Below are 17,720 nucleotides of genomic sequence, written 5' to 3' on the forward strand. Positions count from 1 at the left end.
AGACTCACATTTCCTAGTGCTCGTAATTGGTACATGCTGATGAAGCTACAAGTAGCAAGAGTCACAACACCACGGTTGAACTGTTATCTATTATGAATCAAATCATTTAATGTACTGATGGTTCTCGTTTCTAAAAATGTTTAGTATGTTGCACTTTCTACGCATACAGCTCGTGGAAATTTGTGCAAACGTCAATCGATGGACTATTACATGGAGTCTTACTTTCCGTAAATCACACGCCCCGGGATGATTTATTGACGGGTGAAAAAGAATGGAACTCTCTTACCGATGTAAGTAAACCGTACCATACCATAGAGCCAACCCCCTCAAAAGAGCTCCAATCTATCGATAAAATCGTGCCCGTACGCCATGGCCTTTTCCCTCGGTACGCAATTCGCACACGAACGTTCCCATCCAGTGAGAACCATTGCGGGTGCGAAAATAATTCACTAGCGTAACATCCATCGATCATTTGCAGGCGTGTTTGGGTGGTGCTTTGGAACGTGATTTTTACCTGTAATGGGCGTAAATCGCCTCACGGCCAGTAACCCACAGCGCCTAGATATTGAGCCCTAGCGCGTTACTAGCGCACAAAGTTTAACTTTTCAAACATCATTGCCCTGATTGGGTGGCCATCTTTGCACGAGGGTCAATGTTAGTAACGTTACGGACTCCGGGGGTGCTTTGAAAATGTTGATTATGTGCACTTTTCAAATTTCGGTCACTGGATAAGGAGGAATTTCCTTCTCCCCCTCTTGTTGCGAGCGGCAGGCATGCTAGCAGCGGACGAACTTTCAATCCAAGTTCAAGCGGGCGTAGAGGTTCTAAAAATAGCAACAAACCGGCTACCACCCACCTGCACTTCCTCGTGTGGGCGCCGCCTAGTGTAAATCACCTTAACTGATCCGCACACACACGGTCGCAGCGCACGCACGCACACACCTCCTATTCTATAGGGAAAATCAGTTCGTTTCTATGAATATGACCGTTAGTCAGCGTGTTTTGTCTCCTGTCGTACGGACGATTTGCCACCCGTTATGTTGCGTGTGTGCGAGGAGAGGGAGATGGTTGCCATTCCCCCCCCCCCCCCACACCATTTTCCGCGTGGTCGTCCCGCCTTCCCCATTCCAACAACGCCTGCATGTGTCAGGTGTCAGTCAGCGGCAGTCAATTTACATTGAACCCAAATTTATCGTCAAAACATTTGGGCCCGATGACGCGGCACACGCGGGGTCGTTGGCGTGATTGTGGTCGTTGATCGAGATGATGTTCATCGAAATAATACCCCCAACGGCGTTTGCAGTATGTGTGTGTGTGTATGTGCAGCCCAGTACAAGGCCGAGTAGTGTACTAACGAAGAATGGAAACGTTTGCAAAAGGTAGTCTTCGATTTTCCAGCCCGCTCCCATTTGGCCGATCCTGGAAGTGAACCCATTTGGACGGAAATGAAAAATAGGTTATCGCCTTCATTAAAGGAAAATATATTGGTTGGAAGGACAATATAAACAAATTTTATTTTATTATATTTCAATAGAAGTTAAGGTATTATTTCATTGATTTTTACTCTGCAATAGAAATTATCCCTTGATCTTTTTATTTAAAATAATAAACCTCATTACATGTTTCTTATTTTGTCTTGTTATCAAAGGCTTTTCTGATAGTGTGTGACAGCTTTCTTCGGTCGATCGTATTAGTTATTCTCTGGTAAAACTGTTAATGAATCGTAAAACAAAGTAAATAAAACGTTAAAATGTATGAAAGCTTTCTAGAAACACCTGCAAGTTGAAATTTAGTCAACTCAATTGCTCAACCAATAATACACACCTTTTAAGCAAAAATGCTTACACCAAATAGAATAAAAAAGCATTTTCAATAGAAAAACCGAAATTTGAAGCGTACAAATAAATCAAACAAACATGCCAAAACATGTTCCACTTTTTTTGAGTCTGTATCATAAAGCCTATTCTCTCATGTCTCGTTCTAATTCCATTCCGTTAACCAGGAACAAAAGTTGTTTAATATTCCAAAATCGGATTGCTGCAAAAAAGAAGATATACTCAAGCGCGCATCTGAAAAAAAAAAACGCAGCACAAAGAATTGAATTTTGATAGCGATTTCCCGCTTTACATTGGGCGACATCCTGCGCACCGGAATTAAGTTATTGCGTTTGCCGCGCTCACGTTTACAAAACTTTCTATCGAATTATGCTGCCTCGATGAGGTTCGCTCTGAACGTTTTTGTTTCCTCAGTCCCAAAACAGTGGAGCATAGATGAATCATACTGTGAAAAGAGAGGAGGAAAAATGCGAGAAAACTCGACATCAGCGAGAAAAAAGAAAACAGCTCGTGCATAGGAATTTACCCCAACAGGAAAAAAACCCACGCCTGCATTTGGCCGACACCGATCGAGGCAAATAAAATCGCTGGTTCATTGCACCGCAGCACCATTGCCAGCAGAAAGCCATTTGTTACCTTTTTTCCAATCGGATTCCAGTTTTTTCGCTTCATTCCTCTTGCTCGTGTCTTCCTTGCCTGCCGTACCGAATGAGTGGGGATCGTTTGTCACGTGCAGGATGAAAGCGAACGAAACAGAGGAAAGAATAAAAAAAACCCCTGTGGAATAGTGGAAAACGAAAAGCACCACCCACCCACAAATGGAACTAGCGAAGCTAGCTGACCCCTCTCCATGTTTCACTTTCCACCGGCGTCAGTTCTTCCATCGGAACGGAAATTGATTTTCGAGGATTATCCCTTTCGAGGGGCGAACTTCCGCAATCGCGCATAAGTTGGTGCCGTTTGCAGCTCGCGCTCTTCAATTCCATTATCGTTTCGGCTTAGCGATGACATTGGTGTTGGTGGCCGTGCGTGTGTGTGTGTGTGGGTGCCTTTCGTTTGTTTTACCGCTTTGCGAGGGAACTTTGCACGGGAGTTCCGGTCCAGGGGTTTGGAGGTGGGTTTGAACGTGCCAAGGGTTACAATTTTATATTTTGATGGATATCAGTGAAATCGTTTTTTTGTTGCTGGAGGAATTGCGATTGCTCTGGATTTTACAATAGTTTGCTAGTACTAGGAATCGGTGGGAATACAAATCATATTGGATGGGTGGCGGAGATGGTACGCTGGATTATTGGTCGTGTCGACAGGCATCGATGATGGGGAACAGCCATCAATAAGCCACAGCTTTTGACTGGCACTGGGCCGAACATCAAACGTTACGCGGATAAAATGGTGGAACACAAGGAACGTGAGCAGGATGGAGTGTGTGTGTGTGTTGAACAATGAATATTGCTGGTTTGCTGTGTGGTAATGATAAGCGGATTGGTTGGTTAATGCTTCGATGCTTGTGGTGCTGTGTTTTGGTGAAAGTATTGATGCGAAGCGATGGTCAGTGTCGATGAAAGGTATTTTAACATAGGGAGCTTTGTTTGAAGCATTATCGTTGCTTTCTGTGTTTGTTTCGTTGTCTTTTAGGTTTATTGTTTGTTTATTTCAATTGATTGACATTGTTCATAGTCCTTGTATTAAGTAAATAAACCTTACCCTCATATCATTAGACTTGGAAACTGTCTAAGAATCACAAACAACAGAATATTACCATTGTATTTGCAATTGATTGTATTTTTCAATATTGATTCATTTATTTATTCCATGGGCTACATGTATCGCTTATAAAGACGTTCGTTCTTGCTGGTGGTTTTATTACAACAAACTTTTACATTATGCTATTAAAGACTACTAGGATCTACCATTGCATTTTGCCAATTACGCAATTTCTAGATCTACAATATCCCCTCTTAATCGCAGACTCCAAACTATCTAAACAGTTTCAAGCCATACCTTGAACAATCTCTAGTTAATGTTTATCAATTGGCTATACCAACTGCTTCTTGATAATCATCAAACGACTACCTTGTTCGTCATCTGATCGACCACATACACGGTCTGTAGAACTTTCCAGTGTTCGTCTCCAACGTGGTGCTTCGTGGCGCTTTAGCTCAACCTGCTCTCGATTTACCAACGCTGACTCAGAAGTATCTCCACATCTTTATCGTTCTTCCACATCTGATGCAGCTACTGCCAATCATCATTCACTGCCTTCAGATAATCGAACAAAATCTGCAGGTTCTTAAACAACACGTCAGACTCTTCCCAAAATTCATCATCTCCTTGTGGTCCTTCGTGAAGTTGTCGATCTTCTTCCAGATGCTCTGGTACTTATAAAAGAACTCATCCGCTTCTCGCTGCGAGGTGGGCGTATCTTTGGATACTACGTCCGTATGCGTCTTGATCAGCCACGACTGAGCATCATAGTATCCGAACGATTCAGGCGAGGAGGTTTCTCTGACGTGTTGTTTTACTGGAGACTCCTTCCGGTCGTCATCGATATCTTCGTACTAGTCTTTCTCGTACAACGGGTCGATCAACTTCTCTTTATTACGAGCAAACACGATGTTTTTCAAATTCTTCGTTGGTTTCAAGCGCATATTGATGTCAACGTTATCACATACCTGATTGCTGATCGCACATCTTTCATTGATGCCGCTAAATTTCAGCAAAGCTTGCATGTAGTCGCTCATTTTTTAATTCTATGTCGAATCCAGCTCTCTTCTAGTTTCAATCCTGCTACTCGAACCTGCTGAACCATATCGTTGTTGACAATTGTTGAAGGTGAGGGCGCAACGATATCACTTTCTCAAACTTAAGGCGAGCGGGCTGATTTCTTTTAACCTTCTGCCATCCCGAGGACTTCTTGGGGGCTGTTATTTTGAGATCGTTCCAAATTTCCTTCACCGTGGACTTCTTTTGTATGCATTCCAAGTACTCATCCGATATTAAACTTGCCAGTAACGACTTGGCCTTGCCTTCCATTTCCTCGAACTTGGCCACTTTATTAGCCTCTGCTGGAACGTCTTTCACCATACCATCCCATACCTTCCTACCTTCTGAAAGCCTCAGAAATACTACCACGCAAAACTTTCACGTGTCGTAGCCTGTTCCGGGAGACTTTAGAATTTTTTGAACTGCCACTTCTTTCTACTTGTCTGGGCCTACCACTAACTATTCAATTATTCTTTTATAGACTACCAAGAGCTACCTTTGCATTTTGCCTAGTTTGCGATTGCTACATCTACAATAGCTTAAAATTAAAAGACGTTTAACTAAGCATTCCTGTGATATAAAGCATCATGTTCTTCTGAACATCGTAAACATTTATTGTTAAATTTATGAACTTATACAAAAAAAACTTACATTTTTAACATAATCCTTCTACGTTTCATTTCAGCATTTTACCACGCAGCATCCGCTTCGTCGAATCCCATGCCAAAGTGGTAAGTGCTAGTGTAGTGACACCTGAACTAAGCTTATCCTTCCATCGGTTCCCCTGTCCGTCAACGATTTTCGCCACTAAGCCCCCTCGAACCATTCGCGCTAAGCATTTAGCAAAGTGAAGTCGGCTGTTGCTTTTAAACGGATTTACTTTCTTTCCGACACATTTATTCAATTTTTCGAATACACGGTTTGCTACTTTCTCGGTTCGGTTGGGTTCCCATGCCAAAGGTGAGCGGCTCGATTGGATCATCATCGTCTGCCGATGCACAAACGTGAAACAAAAATCCGCTTTTCCATTCCACGCTAGCACGGTGATGATGATGGTGGATCCATACTGGAAGCGTCGCTTTTTAGGGGCAGACTTTCGTGGTACAGAAAGAAAAGATAAATTGTAAGCGTTTGAGATGAGAAAAGTGAAAGGAAGCAAAAACTAGATAAAGCAAAAAGTCCCAAGCACTTTGGTTGAGGTTTACAGGAAGAAAGTACACTCGGTAAATGTGACAAATAAGCACATTTTCACCTTTCGCAGTAAATTTACCCTTTATACTTTTTTCTCTCTCTCTTTGCTTTTGCATAGTGTAGTGGAGATTTGAAATTGTATAATAAAAAAAACAAGCCAAGCGAACTATTTGCAATACGCTTCACTGTAGACGTTTGTAGCAATCCCCTCGCTTACCTTCCCTTCCGTCTCGTGGCACATAAAAGCAAGATGAATTTATGTTACAGCTCGCAATCGCAATGTTTCACCAATCATCTCCCAAGCCCGAGCGCCTGTTTCGCCGTTTCTGTTCGTGCTTTAATTTCTTTGCCACCCGTTGGAAGACAAAGGCACATTTTTCGTCCTGTTTTTTGTTTTGTTTACCCGCTCGCTCACTCGCTATCTCAAGGGGAGGGTTAGCATTTGCACCGCAATGCATCATACAAAGCTCTAGTCGGTTCCGACGGTGCATTGCATCACACGGGTGCACAGCGCTTACGTACCTAAGAAATTATGAAAAGCGACAGTTATTTATTTCACTCTTCACCGGTGCCGAGCGACGTGCCTTGGGTATGATAGCACACTATCAAGGCTATCAGGCGTTGTGTGAGTGTGTGTGTGTGTAGTGCAAATGCTGAGAGGTACAAGGACAACAAGATCCGTTTGTATGTGAATGTGTATGTGTAGAGGGTTTTTGTACTTTGCAAAAAGGAAGTAAGCACAAAAACAAAAGAACCAACACGAGGCACTGTCGCTAGATAGGAAGTGCTTGTGCCACCCGGCAAGGACATCGAGCATGATGCTGAACGCCCTGCAACGGTTATTATGTGTCTCTTGTTCCGTGCAAGCAGACAGCTGCAGCTTCTTTTATTTTACTTTTGCTGCCGCGCTGTGTCTCGTTTCTCACTACGCGCTTATTTTATTCATCTGTCAGTCAGAAGCTTGTGTCCTCTATAATTGCCACCAGCGGCACATCACCACCCCGTCACTGTCAGTCGCTTAGCCCCGTGCGTCGAGGGCGGGCGAACAGCTGACAGAATGCGCTTGGATGGAGTGATATGTGTGTGTGTGTGTGTGTGTGAGTGTGTCTGCATTATAAATTACATTGCCAGAATTTTTAATAACATTTTCACACACAAGTTGTTTTAGCGCTGTCTGTCGTACCGAGAAGTGTGTCCTTGGAATTTTGTGAGTTTTTTTTTTGTAGTTTTTTTTTGCTTCCCCACCGGCTTTTGGAATAATGATGAAAATTTCCACAACCATCAACGAATATAAGAGAGAAAAAAGGAACAAAACACATGCTTTTTTTCGTGTGCGAAAGTTGTGGTTAAAGGATTCAGGTCGTTTCGTGTCCCATCACCGGATCATTTCGGGCATGCCAGACAGGAGAAAAACGCAACAAAAAAAGACGAGGGCATTCTCGGAAACATATTCTACCCCGAAAGACAAATGAGGGGCCCACCTTGCTCGGGGACTCGGTCGTTCTTACCGGCTCTCGAGTGTGCTTGTTAATGAGTTTTATCTTACACCGAGGCGCTGAGGTAGTGCCGGTGAATTATGACCTCCCCGGGATTCGTATCAATCCTTTTTTACGGGTGCGATTTCAATCCGCCCCGTAAGAAACGTCACCGAGCCTTTTTTTTTTTGGTGCGTGTCTGGCTCCCGCTTGCTTATCTGGCTCTGATTGTTTGTTTATATCCACAGAGCGGCAATGCTTTTTGTTCGCTTAGTTGAATTAGACGAAAGTAAAAAAGGGTTAAGCAGACAGTAGTGTCCCTTTCGAGGATGGTTTCTACCCCAGTTTGGTGTGATTAGTGTAGTTCAAGGCTCTGTTGCTTTTGATTTCATCACAACCTGTCGGAGTAAGAATTTTCGAGCGTTAATTGAAGTGCAACACCCGTTGTCAACACGACTGAGATTTTGTGGCCATCCAGAAACAGGGATTAAGTGCTGTGAAATGGAAAAGAACCGCATGACCGTGACCCTGACGTAAAAGGCTTCCGAATGATTCGTTGTTAAACAGTGCTGAAAGCTTGTGGTTGACGAATGATTTAAAGCTTTTTAATGTCATTTTATTTTTTTTAAGCGTTGGTGCCATGACCAGGATATATGTTTAACAATTCATTACTGATTGAAATAATCCTTACAGATTTTGCGACTTTATATCTTATATTTTGTGTACGTTTATATTGTATACATTATTACTTATATTTGCTTACCCAAAACACTAATCACAATTTGCATTACCATCCATATTTATTAACTTTGCTGCAGGGTTCGGTACCCGGTACACATCCTTGTTCCACCAAATCTTTGGAAGAATTCTGTTTCGGCACACCGATCGATTGTTGCTGACCGCACGCATACCCAGCAGTGTCTTAAAGCTTCCTCGAAAGGGAATGAAAATAGGTGTAGTGAAAAACCATTTCTTTTTTGCTTTTCACATCCCCTTTCGTGCGACGGTTTCGGCAAAGGATAGGGTAGGGAAAGCCTGCCCCGCCAGTATAACAAATTGCTATCGATAAGGATCTGTCAATAACCCTGAATATATAATCGAAGCATGAATAATAATAGTGACCAGTAATAAAAGGAAAGGAAACACACTCAACCCACCAGAAAACCTTCCAGTTTTTTCCCTTCATTGCTTACTTGCGGACATGCTTGAGCGCGAAAAATCGAAAGTCTGCGGTCGTTGTAGCGTTCAGGCCGGGTGGAAATAGAAGGTGAAAAGTAATGGGTCCCCGGGTTTGCTAGCTTTTTTCTTTGCTGTTGAAGGATCGGTTCCGTGTTGGCAATGCAATGATTGTTGTTTAATGCATGAGCAGTAATGGTGCGAACTAATGAATCCTTCCTGGGCTTTAAATGAATATTCTCAAAACAGTTGAAGTAATGGAGGTTTGGTAGCAGTTTGTACAAATGTTGGTGAAATGTATATAATTATAACCGGTTCCCTGGTAAAAAAGCTAATTTAAATGGGAGACATAACCCCGGAATGGTATCCTTGAGATCGTCTGTGTCGTTGAGATTCTTGCAGAAATTCTTTACCTTCAATCAACCATACCTGCCCGCTGTTTCTGTCGTACGCTTGTAGAATGTTAGAACTGGTTGAAAATTGAAATAATTTCATTTGCTTCTTAATTTTAAGGCCTGTTTGCCGCCCGCTCGAGAAGGTGAGTCAGACGGGCAAATTGAGCCACGGGCACAAATGAACCAAAGACTGTCATAATTGGAACGCGACGGGCACGGCTGCTCGATAAACTCCTCGCACCGGACGCGCTACCGGGAATGGTAGCCCGTGGAATGTTAAACTACGCTCCGCAGTACCGCGTGGTAGACACATTTTTTCATAATTTATTCTTGCCGACGGTCAGGAATTCGACTAGGAGCCGCCAACCTGGATAGGAGGCCGTTGAAAGTTCCGATGACTTGCTTGAGCAATTTCGCCCATGTTGACTTGCTGACCCTCCACGGTGTAGTTTTGACTGTGGCGAGTTTCTTTCCGTCTCACCGGCAGAAAAGTGGACCGAAAAGAATGCTGAAAACCGAGAGAAAAATGAATTGTAATGAAACAATTAACTAGAACAGGCGTGACACGCGCCCTTGTACGATTTAGGAGCACTATATCTTTGCAAACAATTCCAAGCAATCGTACACCGGGAGCGTGAAGGACACTAACGCTCATCTTTTTTTTGGACTTGGACACGATGAAAAAAGCACGAACGATTTTCTTATCTAACGGAAACGCAGCCCTTGACAAGATTGATAGAAACATTAACTTTAATTAAGGAAGCGTGCTGTATCCCCTTGACAATGGAAGTGAACAAACAAAGGGATTAGACTTTAATTTTGCAACGGTTTTTGGAAAGCTTTTGTACGAAAAGGTGAAATATTAAAGTTTGATTGAAAGGTGCTGTGAGCAGTGAGTAGCTGGTTGACATCTGTCACCTTGACATTTCCGCCGTCGGTACTAATGATTGTCAGTTGACGTTGAGAAAGCGTTTTGTAGTAGCAGTATTGCATACTTTGCGGCGTATTTTTAGTGTTTGTTGACTGCAGGTTCGTTAGGATTGGTCTTGAAAGAGGAGCTTTCTTTTTACACTGAAAATGTTTTGATAACATATTCTCAATCATAGGGCTTAGTAGGCAGAAAGCTTTACTGATCCTAGTAGTTTTTGTCGCTGCTGATGAAAAGTGGTCAACCCATAATGGGATTAAAATATATACATCAATTCACTCCCACACTTACCACAGCCATGGCATTCCCATTCATCGCCCTATTTACCTTCTCTCTACAGATAACAAGCAGAAGCTTTTGCAACACGTTTCGGTATGCCAGTAATTTAGGTAGCGTACGCGTCCTTGGCAACAAGAATTGCTTCCGCTCGGGCAAAACCAGGCAACAATTGGCTTTCCTTGTGGCTGGGACGCAATCCAACCGTATTTTGGCACTTTATTTCTCTCTCTTTCGGACAGTATCTTTCTCTCGTATTTCTTCATTCGTGCTCTTTCCCTCTCATTTGGAACTCTCGCTTTTATTACTCTTCCTGCTCTAGTTGCCTATACGATCGGGAGGAAGCAGTACGTTCGCTTCCAGCGCGAATGGTAATATCCTTCCCCCTTTGGTTGCGGCAAGGGGCACTTACACCACTCCTCGGCGCGTTTCCAGGCGCGTTGGGGGTTGCTTTGGAATATTCGATCGCACCTCCTCTGGCTTTATCTTCCGGCTTCCAGTGTACCAGGCTTCTTGCGCCTGGTGGTTGATTCTATTTATAGACAGCGTACTGTTCACACACACACAGTAATGTCGTTCCGTTTCCAATTTCTTGCGAAAGGCCTGGTGATAAATTTACTCCCGCAGTCTCGTTGCGCCTGCCATTCCCTGCAACCGGGCGGGCTTGGGAAGGGTGTGCGGCTGCTTTCCGTCCCCTCCCATGGAACACTCCATTGCCGTGTGCGGAAAGTGTCGCACCGAGTGACAGCAGATCCTTCAATTAGTCGGGCTCCCGACTCCCGGTGCCACTCGGACGCGATGCTCGGTGTTTTGTGGACTGGTTTTATGACGCTCGGCTTTTGTGAAAGCGACACGGAGGCTCGGAGCTTGGAGGGCGAGTTCAACGAGAAATCAGTTGAAGTACCAGCGTTGCTGCTCGTTAGTTGCAAAACTCTCGCAAGATCTTATAGCAAGAAAAGTATGTGTGTGTGTGTGTTTTTGTGTGTTGTAGCTGCTGCAAGAGTCGCATGCACTGAAGGATCAATTGACCAAACCCGGACCGTGAGCGAAAACGGGCTATCCACATCGAGCACTGGGCAAACACTTGCCCCTCTGTTCCGGCACGGGTAAAGTGTAAGCAAAATCTCGGATGTCTGCTTAAAAAAATGCCACTGCAGAGGGCGCTTCTTTTCATCCCACTGACTGAGAAGGCCTGTGTCAAGTGGAGTCACTCGCTCCACCACGAGCGCAATGCGGAACGAGGAAACGACCGGGGACGCGCTAGTGACGCCCTTCGGCCGGAACAGCCCGGAAAGGGTACGGAATTACAGGCCTTCCCGTTCGCTATTGATTTTGCTTCATTCAATTAAAATACGTCACTCGGGGGCGAAGATCCTTCAGGCGAAGGATGCGAACGAGTGGCATCTGCGGGGCGGATGCGTTTTTATTTTCACGTTACGCGCTCCACAACCAAACGTCAAGCATCGGAATAAGGGCCCTCCATCGACGGGAGGAAAAATCGAACACACTTCTCACGAGAGAACCCCCCCCCCACACACACATCCTTCTTCAATCACAAAGGAGGCTTTACCAGCCGGGGAAAGTATTGGTGGGGGGGGGAAGGCGCGTACGTCTGGTGAATCACAACCGATGGGAGGTGGTTTGAAGAAAGGAAGCGAAAAAAAGGGAATACGTTTGGTAGGGTGGTACGTTCGGTGAATACTAATTCGAGGCGACCACGTTGGATGAGCGCGTGCCCGGGAAGCTTTATGGAGGTTTATTTTTGGTTTCGTTTTATATCCACAACAGGCAGACGCACGAGTGCACAGGCTAGGGAGAGGGGAGAAAAAATATCATAAATGTTTAACAAGTGTAAGTGTGTACATCACTTTACTACACTGAGCGGAGCTTGTTGTGGTTGAGGTTTGGTCATAAAATTTTAAGTCTGCTGGCGTTTTAAGGCTATCGAAATCGATCAATTAGCAGCATGCGTGAAGAATTTTAAGTCATGTTCTTAGTAAAAGATATGTTAATAGTGTTTAGTGGTTCATAAAATTAGTAGCTATGCTTTGAAATTTAAGAAGAATGGGAAGGCATTCGGATTTAAACAGAAAAGGAAGGTTAAGGTAAAATCTGCAGATAACTTCGATCCGACTCGGATAATTTTGGAATCGACTTCAGAAGGTAGATCCGGCCCAGCATTATCTGAAATCGTTTGGAATCGTTCGGGTTCGTTCGGACTCGACTGGAGTCCTTAAAATCGAGAGAAGGAGACATTCAGATTCATCTGGAGTGGTATTAAGTCTACCGGAGTCGTCCAGAGACATCCAGAGTCGATTCAAGTTGTTTGGAGTCATTCGGAGAAATCAAAGTCTGCCGGAGTAGTTGGGAGTCGTCCGGAGACATTCGGAGTCGTCCAGAATTGGTTGGAGTCGGCGTCGACTGCGGAAGACTCCGAACTCTAAACGACTACGAATGACTCCGGACGATTCCGAACGACTTCAAATGACTCTGAGCGACTCGGGACGACTCGGTTCCAGCCGTCTCCGGGTGGAACTAGTGATTCGGATTTTGCTAGAGCCGGTATTTGACTAACAATAACTGAAGTCGGATCTGAGTCGTGGGTGCGATCCAAAGAGCACATCACTATTCCGTACTCTCTAAATGCTTCATCTGGCTCCAATATATTTCCAACCACCCTAAATGTATGCTATCACAGTACACAATGCATCCAATTTCGCTCATTGCAATACAAAAAAGCCCCCAAAAAAAATTCAACGCATTTGTGCGATTGAATAGAACAAATAATGACCCCACAACGGAACGCCACCAATAACCGAACGTACAAATCACTCGGCACGCGGTGAAACCATTAGCCACGCAGCAAACGCCCCTCCAAATGCGCCTGGGGAAGTGTGAAGCTCCGAAACACACTCTACCCTGTTTGCTATCTCGACTTGCAACCGATGGGATCGGGATCGCCGCTTTCACACATTGGCCATTTTGTGAATTAATAACGCAACGCGTTCGCATTTCCGACCGGCTACAATGTGGCGCCATAATAAATAACGACATTCAAAGAGCAGGCACCGAAAGCATCACTCTTGCTGTGTTGTTCCCGCAAGCTCAATGATCTTGTGCGTATGTGTGTGTGTGTATTTTCACTGGTAACATATTGTAGGGATGCGTTTGTGTGTGCAAAAAGTGTACGGCTTGTCAACAGAACACATACACACGGAAGCAAACGGATCAAGAGCTGTTGGGACGTGAAAAGTTTGAAGAAACATGTAACGGGGGCCTTTTTCGTTTGCCCTGGAAAAGGCTTTCATGAACGCATGCGCTCCATCTTTTGAAGCGCGTGCTTTGCTGACGATGTTTCGTGTCGCTCACAAGCTTCCAGCATTCACAAGGGCACGAAACATCTGTACCAACGAACCGTCTGTTGCTGTCGCGAGGATGTTTACCAGGTTTGGTTCACTCGGTTTGAAGCTGGCATCATTGGTCGTTCTGATTAGAAAAAAGGGCTTTGAAGAAAGCATACATCTACAGAGTGCAGTAACGAGGCAATAAATTGGGTGAAATTATTCAAAACAACAGCTATTGCAATGTTTGACATTTTGACATTGTATTAGTCTCTTCATTGAAAAAAAAAAACCTCCATTTAAATGTTTTGAGTTGCAAATTGATTTACCAAACCTCAATTTCCTTATATCTATAAACATAGCACTTGGAAACAAACCTGAAGAACCTCATGTCTGAAGAAACACGGAGAAAAATGTCCCCTTTGGTTCAGCCGTAAAATATGGAGACGCCTGGTGTTTTATGAATTCTTCGGCTGCCACCAGCTGTTTGCAACCCATGCTGAATGTTTAGAGACAAAAAGAAGTAAAAGTTACCAGCACAAATGCCTCACCACCACAACCGTAGGCGATGCTATCGTTGCCACGTGATTTTGTCGGTGACTTTTGAACCGCAGGGAAGGATGGTGCCTTTGTCAACGGGAATGGTGACTCTGTCCATCTTACGGGGGCTGTTTCTTAGGGCCAAGTTGTTTCTGAAGATTCATGCCCCCGTTTTTAGCGATCCAGCTGGCAAATGTGTTCATTCCGCTCAACTGTTTGAGCGTGAAGGAATGTTTAATTAGATTAGAGCGCACGACCGTGGCCGGGAACTGACTGACGCTCGTGTACTGTAAGGCTTCTGAAAAGCAGCGAGTAGCTGAGTTTTTTACTGTAAACGGTTATGGAAATAGTTTGCTTATGCTTTGAAGTGTGCAGAAAATAGTTTGCCAATTCATTGTTGCTGTGGTATTGCTATGTTATGATGTTGTTTCTTCGATGAAACTGTGTCTGCCAGCAGTTTCTGACAGTGTGTTTCATGTCCCACTCGAGTGCCTCCGGGGTGGAAACGGAGCTTTCTTTTTCCCACTCAGAGGTAGTGCATTAACATTTCAACCACCTTCTATGCCGCTCAGATGGGGCAAAGTACAAACAGTTTAAAATGCAAAAATATGTTAATTGCCTCGAAAAATTCAACGATTCGAACAGAACTTTGTAAACAATCCCTGGGCCTGGAAGTATGTTCTCACCAACACAAACGGCAAACCCGAGGCCAAGGTCTAGATGTGCCCCCTGTTTCGATCTACATACACCGAGAGGTGTTGCCTTGATGTAGCAGTGGAAGCTCGTTTTGTGCAAAAATATGCATACGTACCCCGATGCCGATGTGGTTGTTTACTTTTTGTCTTCCCTGCCAGTGCGAAGTGCCAGGTAGTTGCTGTTTCTCCCTTATCGCATAAAAACACTGCGCAGTGCTGAAGGCGAAAATCCCATGTCCAAGATTCGCAATCGAGCGATGACGTCCGTGCAATGAACGTGCAATTCATTCATTCCGCTCCTTCGCACCGCACGAAGCACGAAAGCCAAAGGAACAGTGCCATTGAACTGGTCAGAAGGTTGGGATGGGGCTTTTTTGCTTTTTGCTGTTCCCTATTTGCCCTCCCCTTCATGCTCACTGCTCCACCCTGCTGATTGTAAGACGTGGTGGAAAAGGCAAAAACTTTTCTAATTAATTTTGCTGCTTCTTTTACCGGCCCGTTTTTCTTTTGCGTTATCCATTCACCGACTCACGGTGCATGTAGCTTGCTGAAAGCCAAAAGTGGACATTCAATCCACCGTGGACAGGGTGTGAGCTTTTCTTGTGTTGCCTTTCGCCAGTTTTTTTTCTTTTATTTTTTTTGGGTCCTGGAAGGCTGGTGTGCTTTGCGTCTTTGAAGAGGGAAGATACTTAAAAAGAAAGTTGAGCTCCATTTCGCTCGCGGGCTGTTTTATTTGAATTACCTAATGACCCTCATCAGGTTGGTGAACTTTTTGTTGTTGTTGTTGTTGTGTGGCTGCAACCAGCAAAGAGATTGTTGCCATCTTTTTGCAGCTTTACAGCTTTTAAGTTTTCAATCGTTGGTGGCGGAGGTTTCCACGCTTTTTTGCTGCGTGCTACGCTTGGCAAACAATGCAACCCAAAGAGTATTTATGCCTTGCTGTCTCCAATTTCGGAAAGATAATCTTAACTTTCTGCACAATTACGATGATCCGTCATGATTTAGCTATTTTTGGAACTGGTTTGTTTTTTGCTTGGCTAACTTTCAGCATGTGGCAAAGCTGGAGCGTAATTAAACATCAGCAAGAGTTAAATCGGTGGGAAGAGTTTGATAGTTGGTGGATGATGGGATCTATGTTATATTAATTTAGGAAGTATATTTAAAAAAAAGTTTGTAAAAATGCCCTTTTTTGAATTTTTACGTCACATAGGCATTTTACCATCGAAACATTACAATGTTTTATTATTTTAGTCAGCAACCAGGCGTCTCCATGTCATTTTAGTCATTTTGAATGGAGATGTCTAGCATAAAAAAGCAATTGATGTGTTGATGCAACCTATTAAACATATTAAAAATATTAAACATTTGTCATATTTTCGCAACAAATGACTAAAACATCAAATTGGTAACAAGCTCTGAATTTCTGATTTGCTTTCAACAAGGTAGAACAACAACTGGATGATTGAAGGGGCACGTATTGATATTTTTCAGTTTAAAAGTTAATTATTTGATTATTTACATTTTGAGTTGTTACTCATTCTTGTCTGTTTGTTGTAAATTTAGCAAGCCGCAGCCTTCAGTAAAGTGCTCTTTTGCAGCTGACAAGCTGTGTGCCTTATATTGAAATTTTTATTAATTATTTTATGGGGAACTAATATAGTTTTCTAAAAGAAAATTGATACAAAACTACCAAAAATAAAATAAAAACATTTATTTTAAAACCATATAACAAAAGCCGTAAAAAACTTTTATTTATTTAAAGCTTTCAATATACTAGCTGCATCCAAATTTGATTGTAGGTGCTTCTAAATATAACAACAACATAAAGAAATGTATACTTTTGTGCATGTTAAAAGAGCGAATAAAGGCTGCGTCCCGTTTCCCTTTTTCGAACGCGACAAACTACTTCCGTTCTGGACTACCCGACCGGCCAATACAATCGCCGGTTGAACACGGAAAGGGTCTTCATAACTGTCTGCTGCAGATGCGAGCGCCCACCCATCCTCTCTACTGTCCCTGTCCATCCATTGCCTTACACCAGCAGCTCGCCGGGCGTATAAAATCGCATAAAAGTCCCACGCCTCCGCTCAACGCTTAGTGCGTCATTATTCGTGCGAAAGGTGTTGAAATAATAATAACAATCATTTACTCACTCCCTCCCCCTTCCCAACCACCCCACTCGCCTTCCACTCCATTCAAAAGCTCTGAACTAGAAAACCCGTTGTCCGCACTTTCCGGGTGTGACTTCCTGGAGGTTCGCGCACCATCCTTTAGAACGTAACTTTAACAAGAGATGTAGCGCACAGCAGGTCAGCCGGGTTTTGCATGGATGAAGCTACACCGAAAGGGACAGCTGAGGCCAGCAGATTGGGTTGCTGTGGGTGCCGATGATGATAGAAGAACGACAACAATTGTATTCAAAAACTCCCCTGCGTGCTACACCAGCTACGCCAGCAACGAAACGGCAAAATACGGGGTGGAGATCCTTGCGCAATAGTTTGCCATCTTCCCGAAACCCGTTCCTTTCTGGAGGGCGGTGTGGCGTTGGTGTGCTCGGTGTGGCTGAAAAGACTCCGATCCTGTGTCTGTTTCGTGTTCTCGAGCACGGAACACGGGACGTTTCGCTGGGATAGTTTCGCATGAGTCGTAAAAATAGAAATGACACTCGGCGCTCGGTTGTGCCATCCCGGAAGCGACGCCAAAGAATGGGACAAGTTTCTATCTAGTTTATTTATGATACGATCCATTCCATCCCATCTAAGCGGGATCCAGTGCCGAGGTCCCTGCTCAAGCAAAAAGGTGCCCGGTGGAGTTGAAAGCAGAGCCTGCACGTTGTATGTACATCTTAAAGCTGGAGGTGACAATGGAGACGCTCGCCTTTAAATTCCCGAGTGCGGTGCCGTGCGTCTTCGCTTCAAACGACCCAATGCTCTTAAGCTGAAACCCCGGTTGTGTGTCCAGTGAGCCATCGGTGTGGCCCTTTGCATCGAAGGCGCTTCCGCACAAGGAAAGGTTTCGACTTTTATGTACAACAAAGCAAGGCAGTACTTTATCAAAGAAAAGTGGAAAGCTTCACCGAGAATGTCCCGAGGAGCAGTGGAACTG

General features: G+C 44.1%; 1 protein-coding gene across 6 annotated transcripts in view; it reads left to right on the plus strand.

The window, feature by feature from the left end:
* LOC121594942 (potassium voltage-gated channel protein Shal) overlaps window positions 1-17,720 on the plus strand; it is a 121,178-nt gene that overhangs the window by 14,368 nt on the left and 89,090 nt on the right. For all 6 annotated transcript variants that reach the window (XM_041918805.1, XM_041918804.1, XM_041918810.1 and 3 more), the window contains one exon: window positions 5,284-5,329. The gene's annotated coding sequence lies outside the window, so the exon portion shown is untranslated. The remainder of the gene's footprint in view (window positions 1-5,283; window positions 5,330-17,720) is intronic.

The sequence above is a fragment of the Anopheles merus genome, chromosome 2L (assembly GCF_017562075.2).
Source record: "Anopheles merus strain MAF chromosome 2L, AmerM5.1, whole genome shotgun sequence".
NCBI classification, from domain to species: Eukaryota; Metazoa; Arthropoda; class Insecta; order Diptera; family Culicidae; genus Anopheles; species Anopheles merus.